Source organism: Amblyomma mixtum, chromosome 3, assembly GCF_055824585.1.
Source record: "Amblyomma mixtum isolate Tamu chromosome 3, ASM5582458v1, whole genome shotgun sequence".
Classification (NCBI taxonomy): domain Eukaryota; kingdom Metazoa; phylum Arthropoda; class Arachnida; order Ixodida; family Ixodidae; genus Amblyomma; species Amblyomma mixtum.
This window is the reverse complement of record NC_143014.1, coordinates 130,427,508-130,444,073: the sequence shown is the minus strand read 5'-3', so window position 1 is coordinate 130,444,073 and position 16,566 is coordinate 130,427,508. Positions and strand designations below refer to the sequence as shown.

Genomic DNA, 16,566 nt, shown 5'->3' with positions numbered 1-16,566 from the left:
CACTAGGTCCACTTTTTATTCACTTCGAACGTACCAACGAGCCTTCGTAGCGTGTTCTGCGCGTGCTCGCCTCGCAATCTGAAACACCTGGGTTCGGTTCCCTGTACCGCCACGAGATATTTTTTTACTTGGAGATTCTCGTGTTCAACGCCAACGGCCAACAACGCCGACACCGGCTTTTCTAAGAAACGAGCTCCCCCTAATGCTATCGCGTTAAAAGGCGTGCTACACCCAATCAACCACTGTACGTCCAGCGGACGTACGATGTACGTCCCTTAACGGATGTACGGATATCCGTGGGAGATCCGCCGACCTCCGACGGATCTCCGAGGGACGTCCGACGGAGGTACATTTGTAACTGGAAAGATCTCCCACGGACATCCGATACGGATATCCGCGGATATCCGCCGCGGATCTAAAGAGGACATTGGCATGTTGCAGGCCTTGGTGACTGCAGCCACTAATATAACTGTCATATACTAAATGAGTTTATATACAAGCCCACAAAGTGTTCTATATCAGGCACAGGTCTCATCGTACGTCAAATGCATATGTCTATAGGAAGCAACCAAACACAAAGCAAGTTGTCTTAAAATCAAACAATTTTATTAAAGGCATTAATCATGCTTTCAACCTTCAAGAGGCATTCGTCACGCTTGACGCTTGTAGAGGTCCCATGCAATAGGACGGGTTACTGTATGCAGGTTGTATTCCCATGTTGAATCTGTTGTAAAAAGAAGTTTTTCCCAAGAAAACAAACAAAAATGCAAAAATACTGTCACTGAAAGGGTACATGATCTGTGCAATTCAAGATACTGCCACTGAAGATCATAATAAAAAATACTATAGCTGTAACATACCTGCTGACTATGTCACACATTCGCAACCATCAATTGCACGAAATGTCCACACACGTGCTGCAAAGGAAAAGATGAGTGCATGAGGGGAGCTGATAATTTCAACACACTTCGAACTTACATGTAGACCAATGCTCTGTAGCGCAAGCTACAACACGGTTGCTCTGAATGGGCTGGTGACGTCCGTGCAGCAATCCTGAGGGAACAGGTGGACAGGTTGTGAGTGGGCAACATGCAGTTACACTGCAACTAAGACATACCTGTCGACACTACGATGTGGCACATTTGCAACAATCAATTGCACGAGCTGTCCACATACACGCTGCAAAGAAAAAGATGAAAAATTAATTTCAACATAATTTGAACTTACATGTAGACTGGTGCTTTGTAGTGCAAACTATTACATGGTTGCTCTGAATGGGCTGGTCACGTCCGTGCAGCAATACTGAGGGAACAAGTGGACAGGCTGTGAGAGTGAGCAACATGCACTTACACTGCAACTAATACATACCTGTTAACACTACGATGTGGCACATTTGCAACTATCAACTGCTCGAGCCATCCACAGGCACACTGCAAAGGAAAAAGTGAAAAATGCATTCGGGGAGTTGGAAATTTTAACACTACGAACTTACATGTAGACTGCTGCTCCGTATTGCAACCTGCTATAGCAGAACAGTAGCACAACAGGCTATTCACGTCATACCGGCAGAAGTTTCATGCAATAGGAAAGGTTACTGCGTGCAGGCAGTACTCTCGTGGTTGAACTTGGTATTCCAAAAAGGGATGCTCTGAAAAACAAACCAAAATACAAATAGAATACTTTTACTGAAAGGTTAAGCAAATATTTAAGTGCGAGACACTGTAAGTAAAAACATTAATGAAAGACAATATCAAGAGAATTGCGTAATTTTGACCCATAGTTTCTCCAGCCTTGCTGCCACATACCAATGCAACTCTATGATAAGAGGTGCACAAGAGTTTACAGTGCATATAGCACACACAACAAAATCAAGCTAATAATCTACAATGTCACCGTGCCAACCACGGCTTACAGAGGTATGTTACCTTCGGGTTGCAAAGGTCTGAAAAAAAGACACAAAATACGAGAGCAGGCAATTTTTTCCCCACCGGTTGCATGAGAAAAGATAACACCACATTTATGTTTCCCTGCATATTACTGAAATAGTAATAATGAAGATAAATTTTCAAGCAGGCCACGAAGTTAAAAAAAAAAAGATTTGTGAAGGCACAAAGAAAATCGGCATGAGACAATTTGCGGTCAGGAGTGTTAGGGCTGGAAGAATTTGAAAATAGACAGTTTAACAGCTTTGCACACATTAAGCAAGAACATTTCATTAGGCAGCTTGTGAAGAAGTAGTGGAACATAACTGAGGCTGGTATGTTCCCTTCATCTAATATGAACTTTTGACACTATAGTAGAATGCAAGTCAAGAATGCAGCAGCGAATGCCCCTCAACAAAAGCCCTCCAGCCAATGCCATCGACTGGTTTTCATGATGTGGCGGTTAATCACATTTCACGGAGGTACATGCCAGCCACCTGGGATTTCACGTTAAGGAAATAACTACGACGTCTGATAACTGGTCAATGCCACTGGATGGAAGGAATTCGCACTGCATTCTTGATGGTTGGTTGGTTTATGGGGTTTAACGTCCCAAAGCGACTAAGGCTATGAGAGACGCCGTAGTGAAGGGCTCCGGAAATTTCGACCACCTGGGGTTCTTTAACGTGCACTGACATCGCACAGTACACGGGCCTCTAGAATTTCTCCTCCAAAGAAATTCCAGCCGCCGCGGCCGGGATCGAACCCGCGTCTTTCGGGTCAGCAGCCGAGCACCATAACCGCTAAGCCACCGCGGCGGCGCACTGCATTCTTGAGTTCTGTCAAATTATAAAAGCCGCTCATGTATTCAGAGGTGACGGGCAGGTGCGTAAGGAGTGCAGTGTTCCTCAGACTGCACATATATTTCATTATGACTGTTTCTGCAACAAATAGTTTTAAGGTTAGGCATCTGTAGCTACGAGGAAAAGTTTAAATCTTGCACAACTCTTACGTAGTAACCAACGGAGGTGAAAATATTTCTTGAAATGCAATATATTTTGCTTAAAACCACTGCAAACATAAAAGAAGAGATATACTCCACTGCAGACAGCTTTGTGCCAGTGCATGAACAATGTGTTTGCAGTGCAAGACACTACAGCTACTCCCACAGGCAATCACATCCATACTGAATGTCTAAAAAATTCAAGTGTAAGAATAGGAATCCTTAGCACACACCTGCAAGCTACCTGATGACTTAGTGGTTAACACAAGGCTCAGTAGAGAAAAGTTTGTGGGATGTGGATTTCCAGAAAAATATTTATTTTTACACTGCCTCACTAGGCAGTCAGCTGAAACTTGTTGAATTCAAACATCTATCTCCCCTCATTAAACTGCTCTGGCTAACAGCACAGCACAGAAATTTTTCCCAAGAACTCGCATCCCGAAAACTTTTATCTACCACTGTACAAGTACACTGCACTTTAGCCAGATGCCCTCCACTGCACAGAGCAAAGAAAAAGAAAGTATCAATCATATGAGAGGAAGAAATTTGCACCGTAGTTCAAACCTCCCAGTAAGCTGCTGCTGTACTCTCAGGTAATATAGGTCATAGGTCAGTCACATCCATACTGCATGGCCAAGGAAACAAATATGAGAGAGCAACCTGTACTGCACTTTGTCAACATAACGTAGACGTCATGATGCAGCAAAACATGGCCTTTGTTGAAACAAGCCCGCTCACAAGGTTCGCTGATGAAGCACCCAGCCGGCACTAACAACAAATCTGATGATCCACAGCTCCACAGGAGTAAGGAAGAGAGGTCTGCTCACAATCCAGGGATGTGTATCTCTAGGTGTGCCATATATGGACCTGCTACCTTGCTCAGCACTGAGCCTTATGACCATGAACATGTTTGACAAAGCTACACCAATGCACTGCATGGCCTCATTGCACGCCTCATTGCATAGTACGCAGCGATAATAGGTGAATAACGTGTGACCGAAGTTCGGAAATTTAAGAGAACACTTCAGTTTTCCAAACAATGCTACTGCACAGCGCAAATTACTGTGCTGTAGATGGCTGGAAACATCCATTTGACAAGCCTAATGTTGAAACAAGTCGATAAGCTGTGAAGGTAGACGAATTTTACATTATTTTCAACCTACCTGCACTTTCCATGGCATGGCATAATTTAGGCACCAATACACTCGCCACATACACACCGCAAAGACAGTAAGAAAATAAGAAATCAGTAGCGAATCACTGCAAAACACACACAGCCCCGACATTATCCTTTTCGTGCGTTGTTTTATTGCTATTAAGAACTTACGTAAAACTGCCTCAAGATTCACACCATGCACGTGTACACCTCGTCTCAATTTTTTTCGTAGTGTAGAACGAGAGAGGCGCGATGCACTGGCTTACGGAGCTTCGCGACAGGCTCGCGAACGCGGGCAAACACGTTTGCGGCAGCTATCGCATCGTACTTGTAACTTCCACAGCACTTTGCTCATCCCACGGCAACATCATCAAAGTAATCTTCAAGCACAGTTACTTACTTGCAAGTTATAACACGCCGCTTCTTTCATCCGAGGCAACAAAGAGTCGGGTGCAGTACGACGTCGGGGCTATTTCACGACAGCTTCGGGTGCAGAAGAAGGTCTTGACGAGCGCTTAGGTGATTGATCACATTTATAGCACAGCCAAGCAACCGCAGAACAAACAAACCGCATACTGTAGTTAGTTTAATTCAGGTTCTTTCATATCAGCACCATATTCGAGTGATGTTAATTGATTAATCCGAATATGCAACTAATTGCCGGTATAAAAATTTGATCGGCTGAATTTGTCGTTTGCAAAATAGAATTTCTTTTAATTTTTTTTATGTGAGGAAAAACAAAATATGTATGTGATGTCGTAGGTTCAGATCCCTACAGGCATATTCACGGATACCCGTCGAACGTCCGTCCGCGGACATCCGCCAGCTATCCGATAACGAACGTCCGTCGGACATACTCCGAATCTCCGATGCGTATGTCCGGATATGAACGTCCGTAGGCATGCCCTACGGACATCCCCACCTGGCACTGGAGATTCGGATCTTAATCGTACGTACTACGGATATCCGTGGTTGACTGGGCACCTCCCAAGCGTTCCCTCCTACACTCGCCGGCATCCCATCACCGCATACTGGCTGTGGCCAGGATGGGGTGACGGGCTGTGGCTGTGGTATAGAGGTCAACTCATTAGCCGAAAGACTGGCCGACCGTTTTGCACCAAGAGCCCTCCCAAACCAGCCCCCCTCCCAGCCTGTGGAGCCACTATCGGACGCCACTCCAGACACTGCCTAGCCCTCGATATAACATCACTCTGCTATGGAGCCATCACCATGCGCGAGCTGAACGTCGCTCGGTGTAATACCAAAAGGCGGATCGCCCCAAGGGCGAAAGGCATCACATTTCAGACGTTGATAAACATCGGTGGTCCAGAGAAAGCTGACAACACTTGGACCATTGGCGACCTCTGAAAGGTATGACTGGAAGCTGTTAAGATCGGCGTAGCAGGAAGAAGCCAACATCCACGTTTCTTCAGGATAATTCCGAGAAACCCCTGACCATTCGAGGACGTTTGCCACAAGGCGTATTCACCACGAGGCGAGGTGGTGGTGGTAGTGGTTTCTTTAAAAAAAAAAAAAGCAACGTACTTTGCTGCGTCTTCGTGCAGGACCAAATGGTCACAAAATTCTTCCGAGTCGGGCCCACGTGCGTAGACACATCAGCAGGTGGACCTTGCCTCTCCCATTTCGCATTAACCATGGCGGATGTCAAGGGCCCTCGTCACTGTGGTTCTTCTGCGTATACTAAGCATCACGATGGGCTGGCGCGGGACTTCCACAACCTTCGCGGATGTCCCCATGGACAAAGGACCACTTCCGTCCTTTGTCGGTCTCGCATTCCGACCCTTCGTGACAGATGTATTTGACGGGCATGTGTCGGCAGCCCGGGGGAGCCATTGGCAAGTCCGAGAACGCCGCATTCCGCTGTCGACTTTTCTCGAAGAGCGTCTTCCACGCTCAACACGTGACGGGAGTGCGTCCACAAGTGCGAGGGTGTGAGTTTGTGCCCACGGGGGAAAGTTTCCGGCCACTCCTACCCTGGCGAGGACGTCATCAACCTAGGGAAACTAGGGAAGACGGACGCTATAAAACTCGACGACGAATGCGGTCGAAGCAGTCACACTTTCTGTTCCTGACTCTTGTAATTATGTTAATAAACTCAGTCTTCTTTCGCCACCTTCTAACTCCGTCGCTCAGCGGCACTCCTGTCCCTGGCCTGGAGGTGGGAACGGGCTTCGTGCTGACCGTGGATCCGTCTATCCACGACCCCGAACCTCGTCCTCAACAAAGCCCTCATCTGCCTCATTCTCAAATCTAAGAAGCCGGTGTCCACACTCACCTTGATCCAACACCCAAAAGAATCATATGGGCTCCTGGCCACCAGGGCTTACGAGGTAATGAGGCCGCTGACGCGGCTGCCCGAGCGCTTACTCACCGGGCTCCTCATCCCAGCTCTTCTGGCTCGGAGACTAACCAGCCGCTGCTGCGATTCAAGGAAATTATAACGCATTATAGCGACATCCACCGCCTTTTCCCGGCCCCTGCAAAAGGGCTGAGTAAGACGGAGGAGCGAACTTTAAGGCGCCTGCAGACAGGTACTCTACTCTGTCCTGCAATCTTAAAGCATTACGATCCTAACACGGATGGGCGATGCCCACACTGTGGGGAGACCTGTGATATCTTCCACATGGTGTGGGCATGTACTCAAAATCCCCACCTCCCCCCTTCCCCTACCCCTTCCAGAGAGGCATGGGAGACTGCCCTTCTCAACTGCTCCTCGCTTGAGTCCCAAAGGGCTCTGGTGAAACGGGCTAGAGACGGGGCATTGTCATGCGGTGTCCCGGACTAGGGACGCCGACCATGTAGCGTGGCCACTCTGTGGCTCCCAAACTCTATTTCAGAAATTAAAAGTTTTCACCACCACCACCACCTTGTACCGTCCCGCTGGCCACCTTGAGTGTATCGCTCGGGCTCTTGGCGTGTTCCCGCAGCAGCAGATGGACTTCCAGCGTCACCGAGCAACTGCAGACTCTTGCCGACGTCGTCTCCGCACTGGAAGACGCCCGCCAGAATGCAGGCCTTCTTATTTTGCTGGATGTCGTACCTTAGACCAGCTCTGTCATTCCAATATTCACCATGCCTGGATGAAAAAATTGGCGGTCTAATCCGCGCTGCTCCTAATTATCTCAGTGTAGGAATGGATGCGTGCTGCTCAATGTTTTCATCTCATGCATACAATAGGAAGGTTGTCACTGACGAAAACTTTATGCACCGGTTTTGTTGTCAATTGCACGCACCCAGCGATGAAGTAGCATATACGCAGTCTTAGAATCTTCGTGCCTTTGTAAAAGCTGGCAACCTGGCAGATAGAGGTTAAATTAATGATTGGTCATGCGAGCAACCTGAATCGCACAAATTCCACCGGTGGTAGCGCGCCTGCCATCCCAGGATAGTGGTGACACTCGACGGCACCTATAAAAGATAGCGTGCATGTGCAACCTGGCAGGTGGCAGTTAAATTAGATTGGTCGCGCGAGGTTGCTCGGGAAGAGCAAGAGCATCCTGAATCTCACGAATTCTACCAGTGGGAGCGCTTGCCATCCCAGGGGGACACGAAAGAACAGCGCACGTCAAAACAGCATGCGTCAGAACAGCGCACAAAAAAAAAAACAACACAGCGACAAGCACAACGGAGTACGGTGCAGCGCTGCTGGAGGGGTGAATTATCATAGCCATAACCGCAAACGGTAAATCACAACACATGCGGCAGCCACCTTTGTAGTTAGCGAGTGCTCGTTTAGCTGGTTCATTAAGAAACAGGGCAGGGATGGGATGGATGGGTAAACTTTATTTAGCCAGAGAATTTGTGGCCCGCAGGCCTTATGGGTCTCCGCACGACCCCACTCACGGTCTAAAAGTTCATGTGGTGTTGGTCCATGACGTATACGCGGCCCGGCTGACGGCGGTCTTCTGCCTGGCCAGGTCCGCTGGTTCATTCCTTGAGGAACAGTGTTGCTTGAACGGTGCTTATGACAGAACTAGTGGTTATGTAGCACTTGCTTGCTTGGCTTCAGGGATCTATTTTCTTTAAGTAAGAAGAATCTGGTAAACTGAGAGATAAAATGGCCCGGGCACGTGCTCTGCGGTCAGATGTTCCGGATAGTTTGTCGTGTAATATTTGCTAGTTATGTCCGGTTTCTTTGACTACTTTTGATGCATTACACGCCACCGCACGCAGCCGCTTCCTTCTTCAACTGCTAGGCAGCATGCATGGCGTCTCTCGCTTTATTTCGCTCTTTGACGTGCCATAGCCCTCGCCCGCTCTTCAGCGGCCACATATCTAACATTCGCGGCGATGACCACTTCCAAAGCATAGAGAGAGAGGCTATCAGTTAGAACAGGATGAGCGAGAGGCTGCAGCAACGGCCGAAAAAAAAAACAGGCAATAAAGACAAAAAAAAAAAAGCTGCAGCGATGGCCGAGTGCTCCAAGGCATCGAAAAGCCTAGCGCGTCTCTGGTTCGAATCCAGATTGATGTATGAGCTTTTTTTTTCTGCTTCGTACAGTTCTGCAGACTGCCGCAAGAGTTCCGAAATTCGGAGGCATCAAAATGGAACCTAAAAGCTGCAACTTAGAAAATAAAATACTAACGAAAGTGTGCAAGGGACAATAGATATCTAATTTTAACGAAAACATATTCGGTGCTGCCTTCGCTCTCCCTTTGTTAGCACGTGGCGCAGTCCACTAACGCACGCGGAGGGGAGCGTTCCTGGAATCTTATTATTCATCGCCACCTTTGTGAGTCGGATGTGCCATGACTCCAAATGTCGCCTCTTGAACATGTTTGGCTCCACGGCCAAACCAGCCAGGTACTTGCTCGCATTCTGAGAAAACATGGAATCTACGTGGCTCACAAACCTGTTTCGACAATAAGACGCTTCTTACCACGACCGAAAGACCACGTCCCCAGAAAAAACAACCGGATGACGTTTACAAAATCCCATGCTCCAAGTGTCCGGCTTCATACGTCGGCGAAACAAAAAACCTCCACCAGAGAATAAGGCAACACAAAAATGACATCCGGCCAATGAATTTAGAATTCAACCCCCTCGTCGAACACTGCGAGCGCGCCGACCACCGAATAGCCTTCGAGGAGGTGAGCGTCTTGGCCGTGGAGCCAAACCTGTTCAACAGGCGACATGCGGAGTCATGTCTCATCCGGCTCACAAAGGCGGCGATGAATAGGACTCCAGGAACGCTCCCCTCCGCGTGTGTTAGTGCTGGCACACAAATTTAGTCACCCCTGAAGAAGGGACCGAGTTGGTCCCAAAACGTATATTTGTTGTCATCAGTTTTCTCTCAGCTATACCTAATTTTAGTTTCATGCCATAGAATTCGGATACTGAACCGAGCTTCATTTTATTGAAACGATCGCCACTGCACGAAATAAATCTATTCGCTATTATGGTCACGAAACACAAAGCAGTTGCATATGCTTGATTATTGAAGCTTACGGCAGCCTAACATGCAAAATAAACAGTAAATAGAAAAACTAACTTAATTGGTTTATTGGTTTATTTGGGTTTAACGTCTCAAAGCAACTCAGGCTATGAGGGACCCCGTAGTGAAGGGCTCCGGAAATTTCGACCACCTGGGGTTCTTCAACGTGCACTGACATCGCACAGTACACGGGCCTCTAGAATTTCAACTTAAGTTAGACTCGAACTAGTTAGAATGGAGTTGGAATCTACCTAGCTTGCGCTAGAGAGGCGGCCGTTCACTTCGCCACGGTCAACGGGCGCGATCCGTTTTCTTCAAACGGCACGAGCGCAGTCACGTGGTATTTTTTCATATTTCGCGGGTTTTCTTTAGATGCCGGAAAAAAGGACCCCGTAGGAGATACGATGCTACAATAAACTGGATCGGTTGTTTATAAACCTGCTCTACAACCTAACGTAACGGTCTTGGCACTAAAATGAATATTTGAAAATTTGCATAATTCATCTTAATTAATTAACTAATTAAGCGCAATAAAAATATTCTGAGGAGCGCCACATCGTGGCGAACAATGTATCGTTGGTTTCAGTGGGCTGCGGTTTACCGCTTTTTGTAAATCCTTGGTTCAAGTTACGCGAAACACCCTGTATACAACGCCATGCACTCCTAAACTCAGGAAGAAATAGTCCAAGACCTCCAAGCCATGAATGTCAACATCCCCTACAGTTGCAACATCGCCGATGCGCGTCAGATGGGGCGCTCCAAATCAATCATCACCTTCGTCGGTACCACCAACCTCCCCAGTACCATCGTCTTTAACTGCGGGATCTACCGATGCCACCCGTTCCGCCCTAAAGCTGAGGCCTGCACGAAGCCGAAGTCTGCCCTCTGCCACCGCTGTGGCCAGGCCCACAAGAAAGTCGAATCCCCGACCTGCGTCCCCTGCTGCATCTTGTGCAAGGAGGCCCACATCACGGGCTTGCGCTCGTGCAGCACCGATTCGACCGATTCGATCCCCCTCGTCCGACGCCGTCGCGCGCGAGCGTGACGTCAGTCGCCTACAGCCTCCTTCTTGGAGGTGTTTGAGCAGCGCATCATGGCACGCTTCACGCAACTTGAGGAGCGCGGTGTCCGTATCGACACCCGCGTGGCCGCCATTGAATCTCACCTCACCGATCTAGACACCAGGGTCGCGGCCCTAGAAGCCTACCAGAGCGCGACTGAGGCCACCCTCGCGCACCTCTCGCTACCCGGCCCACAAATCCCTGCACTTATTCGAACTCCGTCTGAGGATCTCGCCATCCATCATGGCCAGACACCCCCCGCACCTTAATCTCTGGCAGTGGAACTGTCGGGAGTTCCGCGGCAAACGGAGCGCCCTGCAGCTCCACCTTCAGAACATCCCTCCTGACACTCTCCCCTGCGTCTTAGCACTCCAGGAGCCCCTATAGCTCCCGTGAAGCTGCGCGACTACGCCTCCTTCCATCCTCCTTCGGAGGCCCAACCAAGCGTTACAACGATGGTGCACCGCAGCCTTGCTGCACCAGCTGGACGTTTCGGAATGTGCCCATCTCCTCCTTGAAATACTTCCCAGTCGTCGCACTGAAGCAAGCCTTTTCGTTCTCAATGTGTACAGCTCTTCCAAAGCCCCTTCAACTCCTCTCCTCCTCGTCCTCCACAAAGCGCTCGCCTGCGCTGGCCGCAACGCCCCGGCCATTCTGGGAGACTTCAATGCACCTCATACCAGCTTGGGCTACTCCCAGAACACCCGCAAAGGCCACTCACTTTTGACTTTCGTCCAGAACGAATGCCTTTCTGCGCTTGCCCCACCAGGATCGGATCCAGTGTCCAACGAACGCCAATCCACACCTTACCCCCGACAAATGTTACCGATCCCACATGGATTAATACAGGGGGCTCCCTCGGTAGCGATCACTACGTCCTCTGCACCACTTTCCTCTCCCCACTCTTGCCCGTACCTCTGCTCGTCTGACTTAGATAGTTGACTGGGACCGCTTCCGCTCCACTCGTCTCTCTACATCCTCTTCTGCTCATCCCCGATCTCTCGGCCTGGACTGAGACCTTATTGGTGGACATCCGCACTGCCACGTCCACACTCCATGCAGCACCACACTCCACTACGGCAGACAGCCGTCTGCTGCACCTTTGGGAGGCTTATCCCGCTGTCCACCGCCGCTGGCAGGCCCAGAAACACAAACGCCGCCTGCGCCTCCGTTTGGCCCAGCTGGCGTCGAAAATGGAGGAGCACTGCTCCTCTCTTCTTCGGCAACAGTGGGGTCAGACCTGTGACCGCATGGCTGGCAACCTGGGCCTCCGCGACACGTGGTCGCTTCTCAGGGTACTGCTGGACCCTACGCACACCAAAGCCTCCCAGCGCAAGGATATCTCCCATCTCCTTCACTCCTCCCCACTCTCCGATACTGACTCCCCGACCGCCCTCAGGAACCGCTACCTCTGCACCGACCCCGCTACCCCTCTTCTCACCTACTCCGGCTCCGCCAACCCCGATCTTGATGCGGACATCTCCCTGGGCAAGGTTCGTGCGGCGCTACTCAAGCTCCGCACCACCTCGGCCCCGGGGGCTGACCGCATCACTAACAAAGCACTCCGAAACCTAAATACCCCCTCCATCGAAGCCCTTAACCTTATCAATACACATTGGCAGGCTGTCACCCTTCCCTCCTCGTGGACCCATGCGCGTGTCTCTTTTATCCCCAAACACGGTAAACCTATTGGCCTAGAACACCACCGCCCCATCTCACCTCCTGTGTCGGAAAGCTGCTCGAGCACGTCATCCTGGCCCGCCTGCAGACTTATCTGGATGGCCACGACATGTATCTGGTCTCCATGTTCAGCTTTCGTCCCCACTTGTCCACCCAGGATGTCATGCTCCAGCTTTCCGAGGATGTCCTACACTCCTACCACTACAAATGCACTCTAACTATCCTGGCGCGGGACCTTACCAAAGCATTCGACAATGTACATCCCACTGTCATTTTGGACGCTCTTTCTTCCCTCCATGTCGGACCCCGTGTCCATGCTTACATCACCGCTTTTCTCGCCCACCGCACGGCCGAAATCTCATGTGGCCCACTTTCTTCTCCTTCTGTCTACCTTGACAACAAGGGTACCCCAAGGTTCTGTCTTGTCCCCGCTTCTTTTCAACATAACCCTCTTCCCGCTGGGACGAGCTCTGCACACTATTCCAGCTCTATCTCATGCTTTCTACACCGATTACATCACCGTGTGGGTGACCACCACCAATCTTGGCGATATGGAGGCCACTCTCAAGGCGGGCGTGGACGCGGTGGTAACTCACGCTGGGGCTATCGGGTTGAGCTCCTCCCCGTACAAATTGGACTTTTGCTCCTTCTGCCTCGGGAGGGGGGGGGGGGGTGGCCCATGTCGCCTTCTCCTCTCCCGTCTACCTGGACGGCACACTCATTCCTCTTGTCTCTACCCGCCGCATGCTGGGACTATTTCTTCAGTCTAATGGCAAGCCCCACCACCCTCATCACTCGACTCACAAACATTGTGCACCAGACCATCCGCCTCATACGCCGCGTTGCCAACCGCCACCCCGGCATGCGCGAACACGACCTCCGTCGCTTGGTCCAGGCCTTTGTCCTAAGCCGCTTCATCTATTCACTTCCTTATCTCTTCCCCTCCCTAAGAATATGCACCCTGAACACCACCCCTCCCGCAGAGCAGCGCAAGCCTCCGCGCTCAGGCGTGAGTACGGACGGAAACCTGCCGTGGCTTTGTGGATGCTGCCTCGAACCGCCGCTACTCAGGTCACACCATTGCAGTCACTGACAACTCTCTCCAACCCACTCTTACTGCCTCAGTCTACACTTCGACCTCTGTAGACGCCGAGGAGGCAGCTGTTGTCCTTGCCATCACGCAGACCTCCGCGGAATACATTTTCAGTGACTCCAAGCCTGCAGTTTACAACTAAATTTCAAATTTCTTTATTTCAGCATCGTTTACATTGATACTAGGGGGCCGTAGACTAAAAGCCACACAAACGGCTTGACGAGGCCCACGGCCCCATACACGCGGTTGAACGGGTGGCACCCCCGGCCATCGGCATCCATCCGCTCTCGCCCCATCCAAGTAATCTGGGTGCCCGCTCACGTGGCCCATCCTGCCAACGAGGCGGCTAATTATATCGCTCGCGATTCGACCGACCGAGCAAGCCCGCCCCCGCCGGGAATGGATACGCGTGACGCGATCCTCACGTACCCTGATATTACTTTACACTACCGCCTCTGCTGTCTCACTTTGCCCCCTCCGCACAGATCCCTTTCCCAGCACCACCAACGCTTGTGGCGTCACCTTCAGGTCCATACCTTTCTCACCCCCGCACAACTTGCCCTCCTCCACCTCGGAGCGTACTCGCCGGCCTGCCTCTTACGTGACAGCCCAATAGCCGACTACGCTCATATCTTATTATCCTGTCCAGCACACTTGTCCCCTGCCTCTTGGCACCTAACAGTCCGCAGCAGGGAGAGGCTGCTTCGTCCAACATCGAGCCGAATCTCCAACTTCGGCTGGTGACCCGGGCAGAGGACGTTGCGACTAGGCACGGCCTGGACGCCACAACCGGCAGCCTGAAGGCCGCCCGCAATGCTGCTGCATAATTTTGAAGCGAAAAGCTTCACCACCCGCACCACAGCCGCGCTTCGCGTGAGCCGTCGGAGCCAAGATTTACCACAGCTGCGCATGCGCGAAACCGAGTGACGTCACACGCGGCACAAATAAAAAATAAATAAAAGACAAACAGTGCGCCAGGAAACTCTCATATCTTGGTGGACACCCAAAATGAAAAGAAAATTGGTTGTAAGGAAAGGAAACGACGCCTGTCTCTCTCATATCTCGGTGGATACCCGAACTGCGCCGTAAGGGCCTTAAGGAAAATGAAATGAAATGAAAATTGGTTTTAAGGAAAGGAAATGCCTGTCTCTGATATCTTGGTGTACACCCGAAAGGAATGGACACCACAGTACCTGTCTCTAAAGCAACCTTCTAAGACAGAACCGTATTCACTACATGCGCGTCTCCTCCTCCTCCTCCGTACAGGCAGTGTGTGGACGGCCGAACGCCTCCACCGTTATCGTGGTGCTCCCAGTGCATTGTGCGCCAACTGCTACAGCCATGACGTCAAACCAAGCACAACTGCAGCTTTTCACTTGTATATCCAAGCTTAACCAGAGCTAAACCACTGCCTAATTTTTTTAGGCCTTCAAATAAATAAAAGTCTTTCACCACTACCACCACCACCGCGGCCGGGATCGAACCCGCGTCTGTCGGGTCAACAGCCGAGCATCATAACCACTGAGCCACTGCGGCGGCAATAGGTGAAAGGGGAGATTAATAAACTCAACGTTTCCCATCGGTATGATGCTGGTTTGGTTTGGTTTGGTTTATTGGGGTTTAACGTCCCGAAGCGACGAAGGCTATGAGCGACGCCGTAGTGAAGGGCTCCGGAAATTTCGACCACCTGGGGTTCTTTAACGTTCACGGGCCTCTAGAAGCGCCGTAACCACTGAGCCACCGCGGCGGGCGTGGTCTGATGCAAAATCTTTTAGCTTTGCTGAATGCGCATTAAGGAAGCGCAAAGTGTGTTTCCTAGTCCCCACTTTTCTCCTGTTTCTGTTATCTCGTGGAATGCTCGCCATTTTTCTACTGTCCAGTGTCGCCATGTTGCACGAAAAGTGGACCTCAATTACCATGCCCTGAATCGGTTCGGAACGGCTCGGGTTCAGTTCCAAGGTGGCGACAAAAAATACGGGTTTGATTCCGGGTTCATATTCAGGTCCGGTTCCGGTTCTACAACTCATATGGTTTATAGAGCACGGATGAACGGCCTCCTACAGGAGTAGGGCTGAGTTAAATTCGCCGTATAGTCGACAAGAACTAAGAACCGCCCACCGTCTTTAGAGTTCACAGTACGCTGATGTGATACTCTTTGCAGATAGCCAATGCAAGCTACAACTCCTCAGAAATATGTAGGAAAAAAAGCAGCAAACATGTACTGGATTCAAATTTAGTGTAAAAAAAATCGGGTGTTATGGTATTGAACGATAGCGGGACTGGAAAGTATCAGTGAAGAATCGTGAAATACTGCAGGCGCGGATTAATGGAAGAACAAAAATATTTAAAGACCCATGAAGAACATCTCAAGACGATCGGAAAAAGGAACGTGACCATAATAAAGCATATATAGGACTTTGGTTTGGTTTGGTTTATTGGGTTTTAACGTCCCAAAGCGACTGAGGGAGAATCCGGAGTGAAGGGCTCCGGAAATTTCGACCACCTGGGGTTCTTTAACGTGCACTGACATCGCACAGCACACGGACCCCTAGAATTTCGCCTTCAAGAAATTCAGCCGCCGCGGCCGGGATCGAACCCGCGTCTTTCGGGTCAGCAGCCGAGCGCCGTAACCACTGAGCCACCGCGGCGGGGCTATATAGAACTTTGGGTGTATGCAACAGTAATATACGAAGACTGTGAAAGCGAGTAATGCTTCCGGGGCTTACATCTACGAACGTGGTACTGTACTGTAAGTGCAAAAGTGCCATAAACATCCGCGGTTGCTGCTCAAGTGGCGCCTTTCGGTGTTTAAGCCAAGCTGGAGCCGCGCGCCACGCATCGAAACGAGCGAGATGGCATGCTTCTGGTTGAAAACGGTCATTTCCTCGTCTGTCTATACAGTAGGCGGTGCTGGAGAGTGGCCCGTCAATCAAGTCTAACCGAAGCGCAGTGTACACACCACTTCTGCAAAGGCCAGAGAGGTGGACAGTCTTTAGGTACTTGTACAGTACCTGAAGTAAAAATGTGGACACGCGGCCTAGGAAAAGGACTATAGTAGGACTAAACTTTAAAAAAAAAATCAGCAGGTGGTGGTCCGCGGAGTCCTGTATTACACCGCAAACATCAGTAAACAAAAACTGCTTTTTAATGCTTGACTCTATATTTAAATAAGCCAGAGGCGTCAAAAAATTTTTA

At 50.2% G+C, this 16,566-nt stretch overlaps 1 long non-coding RNA gene across 2 annotated transcripts; it reads right to left on the bottom strand.

Annotated features, from left to right (window-relative positions):
* Window positions 1–658: 658 nt before the first annotated feature.
* LOC149351824 (uncharacterized) lies at window positions 659–4,817 on the bottom strand. Of its 2 annotated transcripts, XR_016289511.1 has the most exons (7): window positions 4,482–4,817; window positions 1,493–1,648; window positions 1,369–1,430; window positions 1,262–1,302; window positions 1,118–1,179; window positions 979–1,053; window positions 659–917 (listed from the first exon to the last, which is right to left on the bottom strand). It is a non-coding gene; the product is annotated as an uncharacterized LOC149351824 (long non-coding RNA). The 2 variants fall into 2 exon arrangements; XR_016289510.1 differs by having other exon boundaries at window positions 1,262–1,430.
* Between the last annotated feature and the right edge of the window lie 11,749 nt (window positions 4,818–16,566).